The sequence below is a fragment of the Sinohyriopsis cumingii genome, chromosome 17 (genome assembly GCF_028554795.1).
Source record: "Sinohyriopsis cumingii isolate HCF-2022 chromosome 17, ASM2855479v2, whole genome shotgun sequence".
NCBI lineage: Eukaryota > Metazoa > Mollusca > Bivalvia > Unionida > Unionidae > Sinohyriopsis > Sinohyriopsis cumingii.
The window spans coordinates 73414409-73434757 of record NC_142977.1 but is presented as its reverse complement, the minus strand read 5'-3'; positions in this window follow the sequence as shown (position 1 = coordinate 73434757).

Sequence of the window (20349 nt, the reverse complement as noted above, 5' to 3'; positions counted from 1 at the left end):
GTAACACTGTCCAGTAGCTGTTGTGATGTATTAGGCAGGACACTGACACACTGTACTAAGCTGGAGAGACTTAGTATACACAAGACACACCTCCACAACTCTTTGCTAGATCTCTCTAATATGACTGAACTAATGATTCTGGATATATCAAATGTAACACTGTCTAGTAGTTGCTTTGATGTATTAGGCAGGACACTGACATACTGTACTAAGCTGGAGATACTTAGTATACACAAGACACACCTACATAACTCTCTGCTATTAATCTCTCTAATATGACAGAACTAACGATCCTGAGCATGTATGATGTAACACTGTCTAGTTGCTGTTGTGATGTAGTAGGCAGGACACTGACACACTGTACTAAGCTGGAGAGACTTAGTATACACAAGACACACCTCCACAACTATCTGTTAGATCTCTCTAATATGACAGAACTAACGATCCTGAATATGTCAGATGTAACATTGTCTAGTGGCTGTTGTGATGTAGTCGGTAGAATACTGACACACTGTACTAAGCTGGAGAGACTTAGTATAAACATGACACACCTACATAACTGTATGTTAGATCTCTCTAATATGACAGAACTAACATTCCTTGATATGTCAGGGGTAACACTGTCTAGTGGGTGTTGTGATGTATTAGGCAATACACTGACACACTGTACAAAGCTGAATGGACTTAGGATACACTATACAGAACTACATAACTGCCTGCTAAATCTCTCTAACAGGACAGAACTAATGATTCTAGATATATCAGAGGTAACACTATCCAGTAATTGATGTGATGTATTAGGCAGCACACTGAAACACTGTTATAACTTGATTAACTTAAATGACTAGATTATTTGTTCTTAAGCTGGATGGAGTAATAATGTCAAGAAATGCCTGGCGATCACTTACACATCTCTTGTATAAGTGTTATGTGATAGCGCTACCCAATGGTGAGTTTAAGGCTGAGGTACTTTCATTTGCACCTAGATTGCATCAATATTAATACGTGTTATTCTGCTTATTACAAGATAAAAGATGAAACTAAATTGGTGTACTTAACACATCATCACTAGATTGTTTGTCGCACTACAACATCATTGCCCTATCTTCAATGTGCACTTCTCTTTCCACTCTATAAGTTTAGATACATTAGAGATAATGGATGAAATTCATAATAGCTGTATATCACCACTAAAATGTGTGTTGTATATCACTTTGGGGGTCTTGTTATAAAGCGCAAGGTCACATGTTAATAATTTAGGATTTAATGTCATTTTTCTTCTGTTTTCTTACTTAAATGTTTAAGACAACATAGAAAACTTAGTATACTTGTATATTTTAACTAAACATGTGTTACATTGCATGTGTGAGATCTTATCCTCTACAATGAGTCAATACTGTAAGGTTAATTGCTTGTGCTTTATATTATTTAAGCTTTCTGAGGTACAGAGTTGAATCATATTACAGTTACGCTTCTCAATTTGATTACATCTCAGGCAATATTTTATCTTCATCCTATTTATTCACCACTTTTCTGTAATTTTCTTTTAATACCCTTTTAATTAGGACATTGAAACATGGCTGCTTTCAATTTCTGCACAGTAATTTTAAGCCTCTGCCTTAAATGTTTGTGACCTCACAGTGGAAGGCAAAGGATAAAATGACACTGAATTAACTTTTTTAAAATGCAAACTAAGGGGAAATGTTTCCAAACTTTTTGGTACAATAGACTGTATGATGATTTCTCAACTTATAATTTACTGATGCTATTGGCCATCTTGAGGAAAACTAAGAATGATGTCTAGTTAATCCTAAATGAAAATTATGCCAATCTGATACCCAATAGCAAAGTTAAACTAATATGCATATCTGTCTTAAAACCCATGACAAGACATTCTGTAAATGCATGTGTATACATATGCACACTAATATTATGCTCAGTGTGAATATTCTCATTACAAATATTTTAAATTAGTTTGTGAATATCATCAGAATTGTACATTCAATATTTTCAGATTTGTGCTTTCAATATTTTTAGAGTTATATATTCTATTTTCTCATACTTGTATATTCTTTTCCAGTCTTGGACATTTCCATATTGTCGGACTTGTCTATTCTCTTTTTAGATATATTTGTGATATGCTTGATTTAAATGTTTGAACTTTTTGCAATAGGTGGGCAAGTAGAAATTGTATTTTTTGTAAACTAAAATCACATGCATATGTACAACCTCTCTGAATTTCAATCATTCTTTTCTTCCTTCTTCAATATTTTAGAGCGGTTACATAGAATCTACCCATTCAGGGAGGGCGCTTAACTTTGTATTGCATATACATATAAATTTTGTGTACATAGCTGATGCTGGAATCATAAAAATTGGTAAGACAATACAACATAGTGAGTAATACTCCTCATTCATCATAAAAGTAGATTACTGTAATCAGTACTTTAAATTTCATGAATTTGGTTAGATTGTATTTTTCAAGCTTATTTTTCAAACTGTGTGCTGTTATAATAGTAGTTGTCATGACTGTCATTGAGTTGAAATGTTCTCAGTGACATCTATTTATATAGGAAGAATATTTATAATACTGCTAAGGTTATTGTTATACTACATAGTAACTTTCACCCACCCACAGTATATCCATCATAAATCCTAAATCGTGCCTTGTAAAATTACTTTTGACATAAAGACAGATGGACAAATCAAATTAATGCATGCATATAATTATGCTACCAAGCTACATAGCCAATTGGAAATTGTTCTAACCTGGATAGCATAAAATATGCTAAACAAACATCCATAACTCTGTGTCAATTCTCTCTAATGCTGCAATTCTATCAGAGTAGAAAGTACTTCTCAATTTTAGATAGGTGTAATACACTATACAAACACCCAAATTCTGTTAATTCTCTCTAGTATTACACTTCTGTCAGAATGGAAAGTGTTCTAAGCTGGAGAGACATGAGATATACTTTACAATCACTCACAAATGTCTGTTAATTGTGATCTCTCTAGTATTGCAATTCTGTCAGAACTGAGAGAGATCAGAGGAAAATCGTCCAGTATTTGTTGTGATGTATAAAGTGCACACCGGGAATAAGGACGGATGTGTAGACTTAAATGCATGCTGGACCAAAAGAAGGATGCACGGATGGATATAAGGACAGATGAATGGACTTGAGAGTGCACAGGATATGGATAGTTGGATGGACTTGAGGGTGTACTAGATATAAGGAGAGTTGCATGGAGTTGATGGGTACTGGATGTATCAACAGATGCATGGAGTTGATGGGTACTGGATGTATCAACAGATGCATGGAGTTGATGGGTACTGGATGTATCAACAGATGCATGGAGTTGATGGGTACTGGATGTATCAACAGATGCATGGAGTTGATGGGTACTGGATGTATCAACAGATGCATGGAGTTGATGGGTACTGGATGTATCAACAGATGCATGGAGTTGAGCATACTGAATAAAACAAGTGATGCATCATTATGTTTTATGTAATGACAGATGGATGGACTTAAAGAGTATACTGGACATAAAGACATGAATGGAGTTAAGTGGATGGGCATAAAAAGAGATAGATGGACTTGAGTGTATAGTAACCAGACATAAGGATCGATGGATGGAATTGAATGCATACTGGACATATGGACATACTTATACTTAAGTGCATACTGGACATATGGACATACTTATACTTAAGTGCATACTGGACATATTGACATACTTATACTTAAGTGCATACTGGACATATGGACATACTTATACTTAAGTGCATACTGGACATATGGACATACTTGTACTTAAGTGCATACTGGACATATGGTCATACTTGTACTTAAGTGCATACTGGACATATGGACATACTTGTACTTAAGTGCATACTGGACATATGGTCATACTTGTACTTAAGTGCATACTGGACATATGGTCATACTTGTACTTAAGTGCATACTGGACATATAGACATACTTGTACTTAAGTGCATACTGGACATAAGGATGGATGTATGAACTTGAAACATGTACTGGATATAAGGACAGATGCATATAATGGAGTGAATGCTATGTAAAGACAGATGCATGAATTTGAAAGCATACTTAATGTAATCTCTGATGCATGGATGTAGTACATAACTGATGTAAGGACAGATGCATGGAATATGGGGTGTACTAAATGTAAAGACAGATATTTGGAATTGTGTAACACTTTATGTCCTTCACAGAATATTGTAAATATATTGATACAAAATGTCAAACACTTTGTCAGATTGAGGGTAAGAACTTTTTAGCTGCTGTTTACAACTTTTGTTGATATTTCAGGTCCTTTTCTTTGCCTTTGTATGTACGTATTATTTTTTTCAGATGAAAGGTGGTTTTTAGCCTGGAACAGTATAATATATTTTTATCTGGGGGAGCAGAACAATGAATTGTATCTCCAAATATTGCTAAAGTAAAGTAAATATTTTTGTCACTTTATTCATCTTTCAGAGATAATGATGCTGACAATGATTATAATACTATTCTTTTTGGCTTCCGCATAGCTCAGCATCATCATTATCAATGTTGTTGTTATCAAATTAGCTTTATATCACATAACACATATTAATTCTCTCTATGATGACTGTAATTATAAATCCCGTATGTAAAAAAGACTAGCATGTACAATCTGAGTATATTCTGGGCATGGGAAAGGTCGTTTGGATAATAATGTTTAGGAGTTCCAAGTATTCACCAGTTTTCTGATGACAATATTTTATATGTTTTTGTATGCTAATATTCTCATTAAAAATATTGATATTTTCTTCTCTTTGTTCATTATCATGTGTACATGCTGTTCTTGGATGTATATATTATGTGCATGATTAAATGTTGATGTTATTGCTAGGATATTGGCATACAGGGTAGTATGCTTTGTATATTTATATACTGTCTGTTTGGTTCACTGATTCATCTCTACAAAGTACAATAGAGCCATGTACAACCCATGTTATAATCCACTCAGATAAAAGTATATACATCTTTACATCTCTAAATTTCAGCCTTTCTTTCTTTATATATTCTAGGCAACAGTTTGTTGAGTAGGTTTCGTACAACTACTGTTGACGAGGGGACTATCCATATACACAGATATGCATTTATTATACTTTCAGGTTATTTGTTTTGAAATTAAGTCAGGTTTTTAAATGTGGTATAAAACCTTTTATCTGGGATTTTAAAAAACGTTTCATTTGAGGCCTTATCGGTAGGAAATGGCCAATCAAGGTAATTATTGATGCATTAGTAATATGGTACTAGTGGTAGGGATATAAAGTGAAGGCTGTGACTTGTACCTATTAAAATATTGCTTCTGCAGGAGGACAGTATAGCAGATTTTTAATTGATCAGTTTTTATTTCAAAATTAGAAGAAGAAAAGAAACATTAATGCATGCTTTTTATCAATTCATTATAGTACAGCTAATTTGACCTCATATAAGATTCTTACTTCTAGCCCTGGACAATGTTAATAGATTTAGGAGCATATTTTAAGGATGGTTTTACAATAAAATACAAGGCAATAATAATCTCAGGTGTTTATTGGCTTATACTATTTATAGCTTGATAGAAAATATTGCTCTTTTTAGTATTTTGTACATTTTTACCCTTTCAAAATAGGTATGTAAGTAATTGAATCGTGTGTCAGGAAATTGTAAGCTATAAATAGAGCTGATGAAAAGTTACAATATCAACTATAAAAAGACATTAAAAGTAAAATGTAAAGAGAAATAATTACAGCTTAAATTTAATAAGAAAGTGGATCATAACATTTCTTGTCAGGATTGCTTTATTCTGCAGTTATGTTCTATATGATAAATAATGTTTACAGATGCTGATGGAGAATACAAAATACTCAGTCATTGATCACACACCAGTTTTCTTAATATTGAGGTATAAATTAACTAGAATGTATACATTATTGTGAATAAGAGTTAGTAGGTCTGTTTAAAAAAATATCCCCCTTTCTATGTGAGTATTATATGTAATAATGTATATCCAATATTGTGAAGTTCATAGTCAAGTATTTACTAATGTAACCAGAGTGATTGATTTTTTAAAAGAGAAACTGGAGGAGTTTTATTGTAAGGTTGGTTGTATTATGGTTTTCCAAACTATTTGTAACCGTTTATGTCTATTGCATACAATAAATCTAATATTTAGTTACTCATCCACTCCGTACATTTGATTTATTTGTACTGATAGTTAGATTTGCATTTTTAATCGGTCATTATGTTTGTCTATTTGTCTCTGGCTGTATGATCCTATTAAGCCTGTCAGCATGTTTTCATTATTTTACATCTATCAAGAAATTAAGAATGTATGAAAATGACAGAGACTGGTGATACATTCAACTACTTGTTTTTTCCAAAGAATACTTGAATGCCTAAATATTAACATTATCTGTTTGTTTAAATTTCAAAGCATATTTTACTGCAGAAATGTAACTCTGCTAATTGTTTTGCTTTTTTGACTGACCAGGTGATAACTCCTGCTATATATCTTTCATTCAAAGAGTCATTGACTGTCTCATAGATAATTTAAATGGATTGTTTTATAGTTACAGTTACTTTACTGTCAAAAAGTATGATAGTTTCATCTACTTGTTTAACTGTCAAAGTACATTTGACTGCCTAAATGATTACTTAAATCATATTGTGAGCCTCTTGTTTTGTTTTCAAACAATATTTGATGAATAGAGGATTTCATCTACTTGTTTACTTTAAAGTAGTACTGTCTCCATAATAACTTTAACTACTTATTATAATGTACATAATACTTGACTGAATAAATGACAATTTCAGCTACTTGTGACATATTGTTTTTACTGTCAGAGACTATTTGCAGGCTGAATGATAATGTCAAGTACATGTTTTTCTTTCAACGAATATTTGACTGCCTGAATGATAACTTAAGCTATTCATTTTCCTTCCAGAGAATATCTAGATGCCTGAATAACTGTCACTACCTGTTGTACTTTCATAGAATATTTGACTAAAAAAATGATAGCCTCACCTACTTGTTTTACTTGCAAAAATGTTTGACAGCCTAAATAAAAAATATTGTTAACCTTTTTTGCTTGCAAAGAATCGTTGGGTATATGAATTATAACTTGAACTGTCAGTCATACTTTCGAATGTATGTGATGCCTGAATGATGACTTTAGATACTTGTGTCAGCGAATATGTGACTGCCTGATGATAACATTAAAATAGTTGGTATACTTTCAACGAATGTTTGACTGACTAATGGAAAACTTCAGCTAATTGTTTTGCTTTCAAAGAATATTTAACTAATTGATAAAATGAACTACTTGTTGTACCTTCATGAATATTTATCTACCTAAATACAAACTTTTTGCTTTACTTTTAAAGATTTTTTGGCTCACTGGTGATTTCAGCAACGTTTTCTACAGTCAAAATAATTTTGTATTACCTAAATGATAATTGTACTTACTTGCGCTGCTTTCAAAGAATATCTGCCAGCTTCAATAGTAATTTAAACTACGTTTTGTTTCTGACATAGTTGTACTGTCAAAGAATATTTAATAGCCATAATAAATTCTATTTATTTATCTTTCAAAGAAAGTTTTGCTGCTTAAATGATAACTCTAGCTACTTGTGCCACGTTAGGATGTACCGTACTTTAAAACAAAATGTATGAAGGCCAAAAGAACAACGTAACTTATTGTTTTACTTTCAAAAAATGCCTTATACTCATAGCTTAATTTGAAAATGTAAGAATAGAGAAGCTTTAAATACAATCATCACTTAAAGTGTTAGGGGATAACTTAATCGAAACATAAACGACTACATATCTTATGGTGATAACAATCTATTTTTATATTGCCTGATTCTGAAACAAATAATTATATATAAAAACAATCAGTGGCAAAGTTCGGCAATTGTTTTCAATGAAAGTCCAATTAGACTTAAAGATTCGACTTATGCCGATGCACACCGAGGAGATAGATCTAGCCGAGTCTAACCATTTGTACTAAATGAATAAAACTTTAAAATGTACTAAATAAAGGTAGTTAGTTAACGTTATCTAACCTTTATTAGACGCGTGGCGTGAACTATTCGGACAGGACGTGCAAGACCTTGGAAATACGTGGGAGTGCTTGAAAGGATTGACTATTTGCTGTTACATACAGATATTAATCGCTCGCAGGAAGCCCATATTTAAATTGTTGTGAATGACATAAAAACGAGAAGCTATTGTTAACGTAAAGTCTATGAATCAGTATTTATATTCCCTTTGGTGATGCACCGAGTAATAATGAATAGAGGTTATTAAATACTATTTTGGTACATGTTGTCATTAGTTAAGTATATGTTTGGTAAAATCAGATGACATTATCAATTTAAAAATGAATGAGATATGTTAATAATATGAATCGAATATTCGTGGAATGTAACGTCTGAAAAAAACTTTGTTAAACTTGAATCTGTTTTAGAAGCTAAAGTAGATATAAAATTACATGTTGACATACCCAGTTATAGTTCAATTCGCTAATTCTAACTACTATAAACACACATCATACCATTGGAGTGGAGCAAAATATTTTTAAAAATTGGCTTAATCACAGATAAATGTGTCACCTAAGAAATATCGTCCTATAAAATGCTTTCATTTGTTATATTCATACAAAAAAATATTTGCGCAACACCAAAGCGTATGTTAACAATGTCGATAAATGTATAAATGTGCTGTCTATACTGTAGTTTGGTTCCCTGACCTCCCTCCACTCCATCATAACGGAGTGGAGAGAGGTCAGGGAACCAGACTAATTGTAGTAGGGTCTCAAGTAAATAATAATAATAATAATAATAAGCTATCTCCATCAAGTACAATTTCTGTATCTTATTTATTATGATTTCTAAAGTATATCCGTACTAGAAGCACCAACATGTAAAAAAAATAAAAATAACGTTCCTTCAGAAAACATCGTCGCTAAAGTTGTAACGACAGCTCAAGAAAACGTCATGTCATGATAGAATATACGGAAATAATAGTTAAGAGGACAGTCATGTTTTAAGATAGCTGTACACTAGGCCAAATCTATAACATCTGGCTAAAATATAAGCAATGAAAACATCGACACTGAACTATTTTACTGACATTGCTTCTAAATATTCGAGGAAGAACGTTTACCAGTATGGATATAGATAGCTTTCAAAGGCTTTACGAGTTAGCTGTGCAACCAGTTGACTCGTTTTACGTATTACTGAATGGTTTAGAGATATTTTGAGACAGCTTCAAGTATGTAAATGATGTCATTTGGCATAATAACATTCAAGCGGTTTTCGTCCCATATGACAATAATGTCATCAATGACCATTTGATGTTGTATGACATTTGGATATTACATTAGATTTACATGATGATCCGAAGAAATTTGATCTTTACATCCTGTTAGGTTTCAAAATGAAAAGATGCAAAAAGTTGTTTTGTATGAACAATAACTCAAGCTTAAATGGTAAACTAGAGAAACAAACAGCACATTTGAGGCAAAAAAAACAACAAATGAATTTAAGAAAGTGTTCTAATTGACTACAACAGTGAGTTTAGTGACAATATCAGGAAAAATGTGTAGATGAAAATATATTTAATAGTCAGAAAGCTTTATCATTTGCAAGAACAATCATGTGCAATGATTTAATACTAAAATAATAGAAAAACAAAGCAAGTGAATTACCAAAATCAGTTTATAGTGGATTTAACGTTCTAAAATTGTCAAAATATTGCTGTATGAATTTTTACTACAAGTTGCAACACAGATACATTGATAGCTTATCCTGATTGATTGTGTATATACCATGAGATATCAAACTTTTGAGAGTTACTTGAAGGACGGCTTCAAGTTGTAAAGCATTAGTAACTATTCAAAGGATGAGAAGTTATATGGCATTAGTAACTATTCAAAGGATGAGATGTTATATGGCATTAGTAACTATTCAAAGGATGAGAAGTTATATGGCATTAGTAACTATTCAAAGGATGAGAAGTTATATGGCATTAGTAACTATTCAAAGGATGACATCGAGTTGTATGACATTAGTAACTATTCTGAAGGACGAAACATTTGCTAACACATACATGAAGAAGAAAGTTTATGGACTTTTCAAGAATAGTTTATACAGTGCTTTTATTGGAGAGTTTTGTACATCAAAATAAACAGCTTATTTATTCACGAGTGAGAAGAAATGAAAATTGGTTAAGGAATACATAATATAAATTCAAAAAAATGCAAAATTCAAAATAAATAAAGGCGACTTTTCCCAAGCATAACTAAAATTATAGGAATACTTAGATCATTCAATCAAGAGATATAGAACATGAAAATACAACAATAAATGCATCATTGTCTGTGTATATAGGCAAGAGTCTTTTGGTTAACAACATAAATGCATTGTTTACAAATAAGTAAACACCGTATATTCAAATATAAATTTGTTTCTTTAATTTGCATCTGTTTGACTCAATGATACTGCCATGTACCAAAAGCCATTCGTGACAACTCTAACGTTTATATTATTTCGTGGTATTCACGCACGTGGATTTGGAAATATTTTCAGTGAACTTGGTGTGCTGCCGACCACTCGTGGGATGAATTTTGTGACATTGCGCGGATTACTTCGGATCCGTATAGTTTTCTTACCATTGATTTGACCGAACCATCGAGGGGGAATATCGAGCTCGTTTGGATACATCAATTTAAGAACGAAAACAAAGGTAATCATATAAAAATGTCTGGCAGCAATATCATAGAATTGTACCAATGACCAAGCCGTGGAGCTGCTCAGCAATATCTTGAATAGCTTCAAAATGTGATAGAAGGCCATAACATGTCCAAGATATGTTACAGTCACGACAAACCGCGGTATTTGAACAAAGATTTGCACCGCTGATTAAACCCATGTATCAGTCAATGCTGGAAACACCACAGCAAAGTTTTAATGAGAAAGGTCGGTAGTGGATCATTGAGAACCTTATCAGTTTTAAATCCGCCCCCACCCCTTAAGTTTTAGTGATCAAAAAACGATCCCAAAACATCAAAAAGGTATGGCGAATGGTGAATATTCAGGGAATTTGCTTGATTCAAACACGCCTCTGGTGAGCTGTTTGAGTAATTAGAATGCAACACTTAAAATGGCTAAATCTGGGAAAACTCAAACGTTTTTATGATACTGATGAATGGCGAAAAAGAATTTAAACCAGCCTCTAAAACTGAGAAAGAGGTATATTCGAATTAATCAGCAGCACCGCAACCAGCACGCGTGCCTCCACGGAAGAAAAAAAAAACACTTGCAAAATCACACCCCAAACAAGCTGTAAATGAATATATACATTGACAAATGGATAGCCCAACAAGTTCAAAGGTACAAAGAAGCGAAACAAGAAGAGGGGCCTCGTGGCCCGTGTGACCCGAATGAGCTTGCTGACCTATTTGAAATGCTTGTGCTATCAGTTCGTGTGGAAAACAATGCATCCGAAGTTATTAATGAAGCCAGATCGATATGAAAGTGATTTATCACTAATGATCTTAAGTACATAAATACATATTTTGAAGATATTTATGATATATACAACACCGATGTTGAATTCTGAAACGGGCGAGACTGTGCATGTGGAGACGATCCACGTCTTACGTGAAATATATGCATTCCTGCAACAGGTTGTTTTAAATACAGCCCAGAGCGTGTCCTCAATGATCACAATTTAATCCACGAATCCAAACTTCAGTGGGACATTTCTTGCACCTATGACCGCTGGTTAATCATGCACACTTAAGATCGCACTAGCATCGTTGCGAGTGTATTACCGTTGGTCTAATATTCCATCCTATCCGTTTGGCGGTCTGTCCGCGACCAATTGATCTGTATTTTCTGCAGACACTAGCGCAAACTGGCTCACTATGGAACTTCGCTGGACCTGTACGACATATAATCGATCAATTAAGAAATTCGACGAAGAATTTCGGTGTTGCCTGGCAAAGATTCTAAAATTATAATGCATGCCCATTAACCCACACCCAATTGTGCCATCGTCATAGAATCTGAAATATATGCGGTTGATATTGAACGGTCATCAAGAAGTTCACGTTTAGGTTGGCCCCGCCACATTTCAGATGATAAACGATTCATGCGTGTGGGTTATCATATTGAGCCTGACATTGAGAATTACCTAAAAAATGCTAGTCACTGTAACCTATGACGCTGACAGTGGTAGATACGAAGGCAAGTCAGAAACGAGAGGCGTTTTGTTAAGGGTAAATAATAACAATGCCAGTGCTGCGTGGACGTGTGAAACCCCACTGCGTAGTTAACTTGATAAAAGATGTGTGCATTATATTTTTACAGAACTTGGCTAGGTGATGTTGTTTTTGGTATTATTTGCAAGTGCACTGACGCACTCACAACCTTGTCATCACGCGCTGCACCCATCACAAAGCAAGTTGAAATGCTAGATGTAAACAGTATTAAAAGTCTATTTGTGGATCGAGAGAAACAACAGGCGGCTCAGACGCTTGGAGATCGATTTCGGCAAGTAATAATACGAGCGCTGTCATAGTCGGTTCCAGTTACATTACCATCGATGACTCAATGCCGGCTACAGCTAGCAAAGTCATTAACGAGGACGCTCAATGGCTATTGACAAATTCCGCAAACGCAAATCTGACAATGGCGAGTGGATTTGGTCGGTAAGTTGTCTCGCAGTGGTATTAAAGAAAATTGATAATGTATAAGTGGAAACTAGAAGTTTCTGCAATGGCTTAGTTCAAAGAAGTATTTGATCCAGGGTTTAACATGGGAGCGCCTGTGATGTTGAATCTATGTAACATAGATTTCCAGTAATACTGGTATAAATCGAGGGATCCAAAGTGAAAGACACGTCAATGTTTCCCCGTCCATGTAAGGCTTTTGTTTGGAAATTGCGAGAAAACTGGTACAGAATGATGGTACCAATTATTCCACCACGATGGGAATTGTTAACAAGGGTATCATAGCATTATTTAACAGTGAAGTTTACTCCATCGATGGAAAGAAAGTCAAATCAATTTTGGAAAACATTGAAGTGGCACGACGATTATTGGACTTGCCAGATGTAGAACAGCTGGTCCAACAATGATGTACATCCTGGACACATCTGATAATGAGGGTTCTCAACAGTACTCAACCAGGCAACCTAAATCGCACAGCAACACTGCTAATGATGCAGGTGTACAAGGTGTAACTGGGGCGTTAAAGGCACTTTTAATGGTGGATTTGCCCATCGGCAAGGGCAACTTCGTGGAGTCTTATTATGATTTAAGTGCGCATTTCCTCTCAGACACATATTCGGTTTTGCAGAGATGTTCAAAGGGTAATTTTTTAATCCAATCAAACAGTCACGTTAACCAGCAAGAACAACTACAACGATGCAATTTGGCGCGGAGCAGCTGCTGATGATCGTAGAGTTGTATTATTCCCTTCATTTTCTACAGAATTATGTTTGTTGCTATTGTTGTAGTAGGGAACCTCTTCAACGTTGAAATTTCTCGAGCATACTCACCAACTGCTGTTATGGTACAATTTACTTGGCAAAGAAGTATCCAAATATGGCCGCACTACACCAAAACAAGCGTTTCTGGATTTTCGATTTACAAATCGTAACGATGCCTAAACTTATAGCTCAATGATGTTTGACGACTTTGAAGTGAATGAGGTTCTTTGCGCTTAAGCAGTCAAGAACCTTCTAAAGAAATTCGGTTTAACTTTACAACCAATCATACTGCACAATCTGTGGTTGTATGTGGACGGGCATGAAAACGTTGATACTGGCTTGCATATTTACAACACGACTTCATGACACTGTATCAAATTTATTACTTTTCACTGAAGCATATGGCGTTCTTCGGGCAATCAGTTGTAGGCATGCATTTTCATACACGTGCAGGTGACGCTGGTGGTAGCTATATATGCTATGCCGGGATACTTTCCGACAAAACACTGTTAATTTTGGGTGTTCGTGGTCGAATGAGGGTCATTGATGCAGTTGTGGAAAATATGTAATTAAACGTGTTACACGTTTTATTAACAACGCCATTTCACGAAGAGATGATCGGTCTTACTGAAAACCTACTTGCAAAAATAAAACAAGCAACCGAAACCAGATGTGGGGTCAGGCTGAAATTTCATCACCAAAATTGACTGGAAATGTCCACGTGTGGTTTAATCCAAACACAGTTCGCTCAATTTAATTCGGCGAAACGCAAACATACCTCAGTGATATTAATATTATCCAAGTGAGAGGTGACACAAATGCAAACGACCGGTGTAATATGTTCATTCCTTGCAGCGACTGCAACATTGTTGGCAGCAGCGGCTTCAGCTGTTGCGAAAGCTGCATCATGAATGGCTTCAAAAAGGCGATTGTTGCTGAATTAAACAAAAAAGAGGCCCTATATTATCAGATACGATTCGTCAAATACTCTCGTGTAGAGGTCTTCGATTACTCGGTTGCAGAAGATCTCGCCGTCGATGGAAGAGAAGCTTCTGAAGCGTCCTTTTACCGATCGTGATTTGCTTGTGATGGTAATCTCGATCAAACTTGCTCGTAGTGTTTTATGCGCAATGAACTTGGATTGATGGTACTACGCATGCGTGCAACTAGCATCGTCAATCTGGAATAATCAACAGGACCTGACACTCACTGGGTCGCATAGATGGTAACGCCTCAAAATAGTTTGTATTTTGACTCCTTTGGAATTGCGCCGCCAGTTGAAGTTGTTAATTATGTATTTAAGCATGTTAAACAGCCTTTGTTTCATTCATCTATGACAGTACAAGCACTCTGTGATGGTCCCATATGTGATCACCTAGTTGTTGAAATGTTGCGTGCACCGGAACGTTCACCGACCCAGCAAGCACTTATTTAATGTACATTAAAGTGTATGTGATATTATAAAACTATATTTATTAACATTTAGGGACCTTATTCAGCTCGGCGACACGAGCTTATGTTGGTCTTAGCAGATTTGTCACCAAAATGGATTTGTCTGAGTAAATAATAATGTTGTTGGTGTCGATCCAGGTGAGCTTGTGAATTTTGAAGATCAAAATGGCAAACTGAAAACATGCAACATGGACATTGAAAGAAAGCTGCTAATGTCAAGTTGAAAGGCGAATTTGTTGTAAAGAATCTGATTGAGCTCACTGACATCAGTTGAAACAAAAACGAGGGGGAAAAAACTGATGGTACTAAAGTAGCAAATGGTCGAATTATTTTTGATAATGTAATTGGTTTTTAATAAACCTAAATCCAACACCTTATAGGCATAAGAGTCTGGATCATTTGTATTTATTATATCTGGTTATTACAGCATATGGAGTCAAATAAAAGCAATTGTAAATAGTCAGCCTGGCCCACGAGTAATAATAATACGTATGGAACATAACACCGGTGTATTAAAATGTTTCGTATGTACAACTTCAGTATCACCGGTTGCTAAAGATGAAATTCAGTTTGACCCATTTCATATCTATCCATTCAGATACGTAGATGTTTGAGCTTAAGATTGTATTTATTATGTACGTGATGGACTCTGAACGCAGTGATGAGGTTGTGGAATTTACAGAGGGGGTGTTGGACCAACTGACATTGGATGCTAACATTGATGTTATGTTTGTCTGACTTGTCGACAAATATCTATTCAAAACGACGTTACCATACCCTCGTATACACTCTAATATAATGATGTTAGCTGTTACCACCCTGATGTACCAATATCAACTCGAGGTCAGCTAGTTGTTGTAACATTAGCACGTCAAAACGCCGAAGCGTTGACTGTAGTAAAAGGATTGGTTTTACAACGACGAAGTGTCATTCACCGATGTATCCACCCCAGTTACGTTCAACATCGAATATCTTAAACCAGTAATGACTCAGCTGAAAAATGAAAGATCTCGACTGTTTTTCAACAAGGATGCGCTTGTTCGGGTAACAGCTATTGGACAAAGACGATTGTTAGATGTCAAAGGTTCTGGCGTAATAGGTGGGTTTTTTGTCATGAGAGGGGTGTTAAACCATCAAATCGTACAATCGCCGGAGATTTAAGCACTCATGAGACAGTCGTTATTTTTAAAACTGCATGGCAATTGTGCCAGTCAAAAGGGTAATTTGCTAGAAGTACACGTGCGTATTGCGCCTGTGCATGATAATGAGACCAGGCTGGGTCTGTCTGTCTTGCAATTGAAATACAAGTTTGTACTAATAATGTAAGAACTTTGACAGACCGTCAGTCTTACCGAAGTGAACAAATACTCGAATCGGACCAACAGCTGAAAAACGAAATCACCAAGATATCCATGTTGCTCGGGAAATACAAACGCGCATGCTTGGTGTTAGATGCTGTTCGTGCGGTCTTGTTGCGGCTGCAACTGTTAGTCTTGGTGTGACTGGAATCACGACAACATCAACTATTGTAGGTACACCAATCAATATTATTGTCGGAACTATATTGATAATAACTGGTTTCTTTGTTGGCACGATCAAATTGATTTGCGACTACAATTTCGAGTATGCCTCTATACAGCATTCCTTTCAGCTTCAAAGAGCAACCTCAATACAGTCAGTAAATTATACTCGTTAGCAATCGAGGATAAAATGATCAGTGCGACTGAGTTTGTGACAGTGTGGGCAGAAATGGAAAATCACAGAAGAGTTATAAGAACCACAAAGTTAAAGTCTGGTAAAAATAATTATTATGCAGATAACTGGTTATCGATCGAAAACAGCTTAGGTGGTAGTGTGTGTATTGATCACTACCATAGGCTTGCCGATCTGAATGCTTTGTACTGTGACTTTACAAGTAAAGTTTTATAAATGTCTGGGGTTTGGTCCCAGTGGGCCATGGGTGGGGCTCTGGCTGACTTATCTGCCCTCTGTCTCCCAACACGACTCACCACGTGCCTGGCTTTCGTGGTTACTGAACATGCACGAGTTGCATGTGTCGAATATTGGTAAACAGAATGTTTACAAAGCATGCGTGTTCATGTTCAGTCTTGTTTGCATTTATACTTGCTCCATCAGTTGGATTGCTTCATATTCGGTTATGGCATAGATCAAGTGAAAATGTGTGTAAGTAGTTGATAAGGATTGGAGAGGAATTAATTTTGTAAAATATTTATTAGATTTTCAAAAGTGTTCATTGACTTTTGGATTCATAAAAAACTTTAGATTTTTGTGAATTCATTCAGTGACATTCTAGATTGCATCATTTTGTTATATCGTGACATTCAAGACTATTGGAATCCATTCGGAACATTATATATTTTGGACTTTTGATAGGACGGTTAAGATTATTTAGAATTTTCACTTCGTACTCGTGGGAAATAAATTGCTCTTTGTTGGTTTCACTTTATTCTGCTGTACATTTTAAGCTCTAGAGTTGTATCAATATTGAACCAAGATCATTCAGACCAAAAAACTTTGATTGCACAGTCGTAGAATATTTTCATTCTGATACGCCTGTAGTAATATCATTCAACTCGGTAGACAAGGAATGGAAAAAGAAAATATCACAGATATTTGGAATAAATGTGAAAAGTTGTCATAAACTACTGTTGAATTACAAGAAATTAACATAACTTCGCGTCCAAAAACAACAGTTCCTTTGAGGAGAATTGGCGTCGGTCTAGTCAGAACTTTTAAGTTATCTGTTGTTTGGTGTCCAGATATACTATCTTTTAGTCAGGGATTATGCTATAAACTTTGTGAAGGAAATTAAGAGATTTTTACAAACGATATAATAAAGACAAATCATTGAATATATCGTAGAATCAGAAAAGTGTGATTCAGGAACCTGGGGTACAGATTATGAATTATTGGCTTTCGCGACAATGCTTGAAATAAATATATAATTGTCTTGGGAATATGGGGGTAAAAACGGACGAAAGAAAATATTACAGGATATCTTGTTCTCCTCTTTGTACAAATAGATTCAGCATCAGATTCAAACATGGACACTCTAAACATGCATGACCATTTTGAACCAGTGCTTGATGTGCAAGTCACCACTTTGGTAGAAGATTGGTATACCTTCCTTTACACGTACTCTGGACTAGGGTGTCAGAAACCGTTTGCACTTTAACTACTGGTTATTCGTGTCGCAAACCGTGTCTGTTGCGGCATTGATGTATAACTAAGAAGATGAAGCCACTGTATAGTCGTCGTGCACATAAAACTGTAACCCTTTATTATTTCAACACTGTGTCTTAAAATAGTGATGAGATGTCAAGGCTTTTTAAAACCAGCCCAAATGTTTCTAACATTTTGTGTAATAAAGAGAATTTTGTTCAAACTCTATTGAATAAATGAAAATAAGGATGAGATGATCATACGTTTAACACTATATCAGTAATTGTGTTATTCGGATATTGTACTGTCTTTATTAGCTCTACTGGTCATAGACAGGGTGGCCTTTTGTCCGTCGTCTGTCATCCATCCTCCTTCTGCCCATAGAAACAAATTTCTTATCGCCACTCCTATGGATTGCTATGTAACTTTGTACATACATTCATGCCAAGATATAGCTGGGCCTACATGAAAGAGATGCTGCTGCGGTATATAATATGACCCCCACACAGTCCCTCATGAAACTTTTGTTATCGCTAATTCTCCTATATGGAGGTTCTTATCAACACGGGCTTTCACTAAAAGACTTCCATATGATGTCCAGTTAGTTTTGAAATAAAGTGGTATAAATCAGGCATCAAATATTGTCGCCACACACAAGCTATCTTGAAAATCTTGTTGTCGCTATCGACACGACAGCCATCTTGACATTATTTCGTGGACAAAACACGTCTAATGATCTCTAGCTTGTCTTAAATAAAAATAGTTTTGATCTGACATTAAATATGGCCGCATCTTGAAAATCTTGTAATCATAACTCTACCTGAAGAGAAAGTCGTATTTGACGTGCGTTTTTCACTTTTCATTAATGATAATGTCCAGTTTGTCTTAAACGGAAAATTTGGTGATCTGACATTCAGTTTGGCCATCTTGAAATATTGTTATTGCTATTTCTCCTGAGTGGATTCTCGTACGAACATGAGGTTTTCACTAAAAGACATTTTATGACATCTTGTTGGTGATGAGTGCAAATGATGCCGATGCGGCATCAAATATGGCCACTACAGCAGCCATCTTGAAAATCTGGTTATTGCTTATCCTAAACTGAAATTCATATTTCGAACATATTGCTATCTCTACTCCTCCCAAATGGCTGGTATATCAACATTGGGGTATCACCAATAAACAATAGTTGGTCATAAATGCAAATGGTACCAAAAACTAGACTTATTAAAAACATTTTTGTCACTACTCCACCTGCATTGATAATCATTCTGACATGGGGTTTTAGCCAAAACACTTCTAATAATGCCCACATTGTTCTAAATACAAACTGTGCCAAGTTGATATGTGCACTGCAATGGCTAATTTGACAATTTGTTTCGTCGCCGAAAAAATACCTAGATATTCTTTCAACATTAGACAGTTAAAAGGTAGAGATGGTTTTATCTTAAAATCTGCAAATTCTCTCGCTCTTGTTCTGTAACGGGAAACAATTTTTTTTTGAGAGAACAACAAATAAGAGATAATACTAATTCGCTTTACATGAATTCATTTCAAATTGATCTTCAAATAATTGAAACGAACTGCAAATTGATATTGTTCATAAATAAAAATATTTACGTTTACATAACTAGATTAAATTTGTTTATCTGTTTTACATCAATAAAAAACGGAAAAAATGATTTTGGAGGTGTATTTTTAAGGTAGCAATATTGTGATAATTATAAAACGTCATTACCAGACTATAACACGTTTTTTTTCCATTCTGTTCAACGGTTACATAATAAGGTCGAGGGGATAACGTACAAGTTGTAATCTGTGACGAGTAGTATGTATCTGTAACTTTGTTTTCGTTTAGTTAACAGAAAAGAAGGAAACGGTGTTTTATTGGTTTTATTTTAAAATAAAATAGAGGTATCATAGCACATGTGTTTCCGAGATGTGCAAGGACACCAGAACTTGGAAAAACCAAACAACGTCTGTTGTCTGGATTTTGTAATATTTGTTTGTTTTTTACCTGTATCGAGATAAGTACTTTAAACCGAAATCTAAATATTGTTACAAAACTTTAAGCAATATTACAATATTATTAAAATCTTTTAAAATAATGACGTTTAATATAAAAGGTTATGACACATACACATTATCTCATGACAACAACGTAGTTTGTTTCAG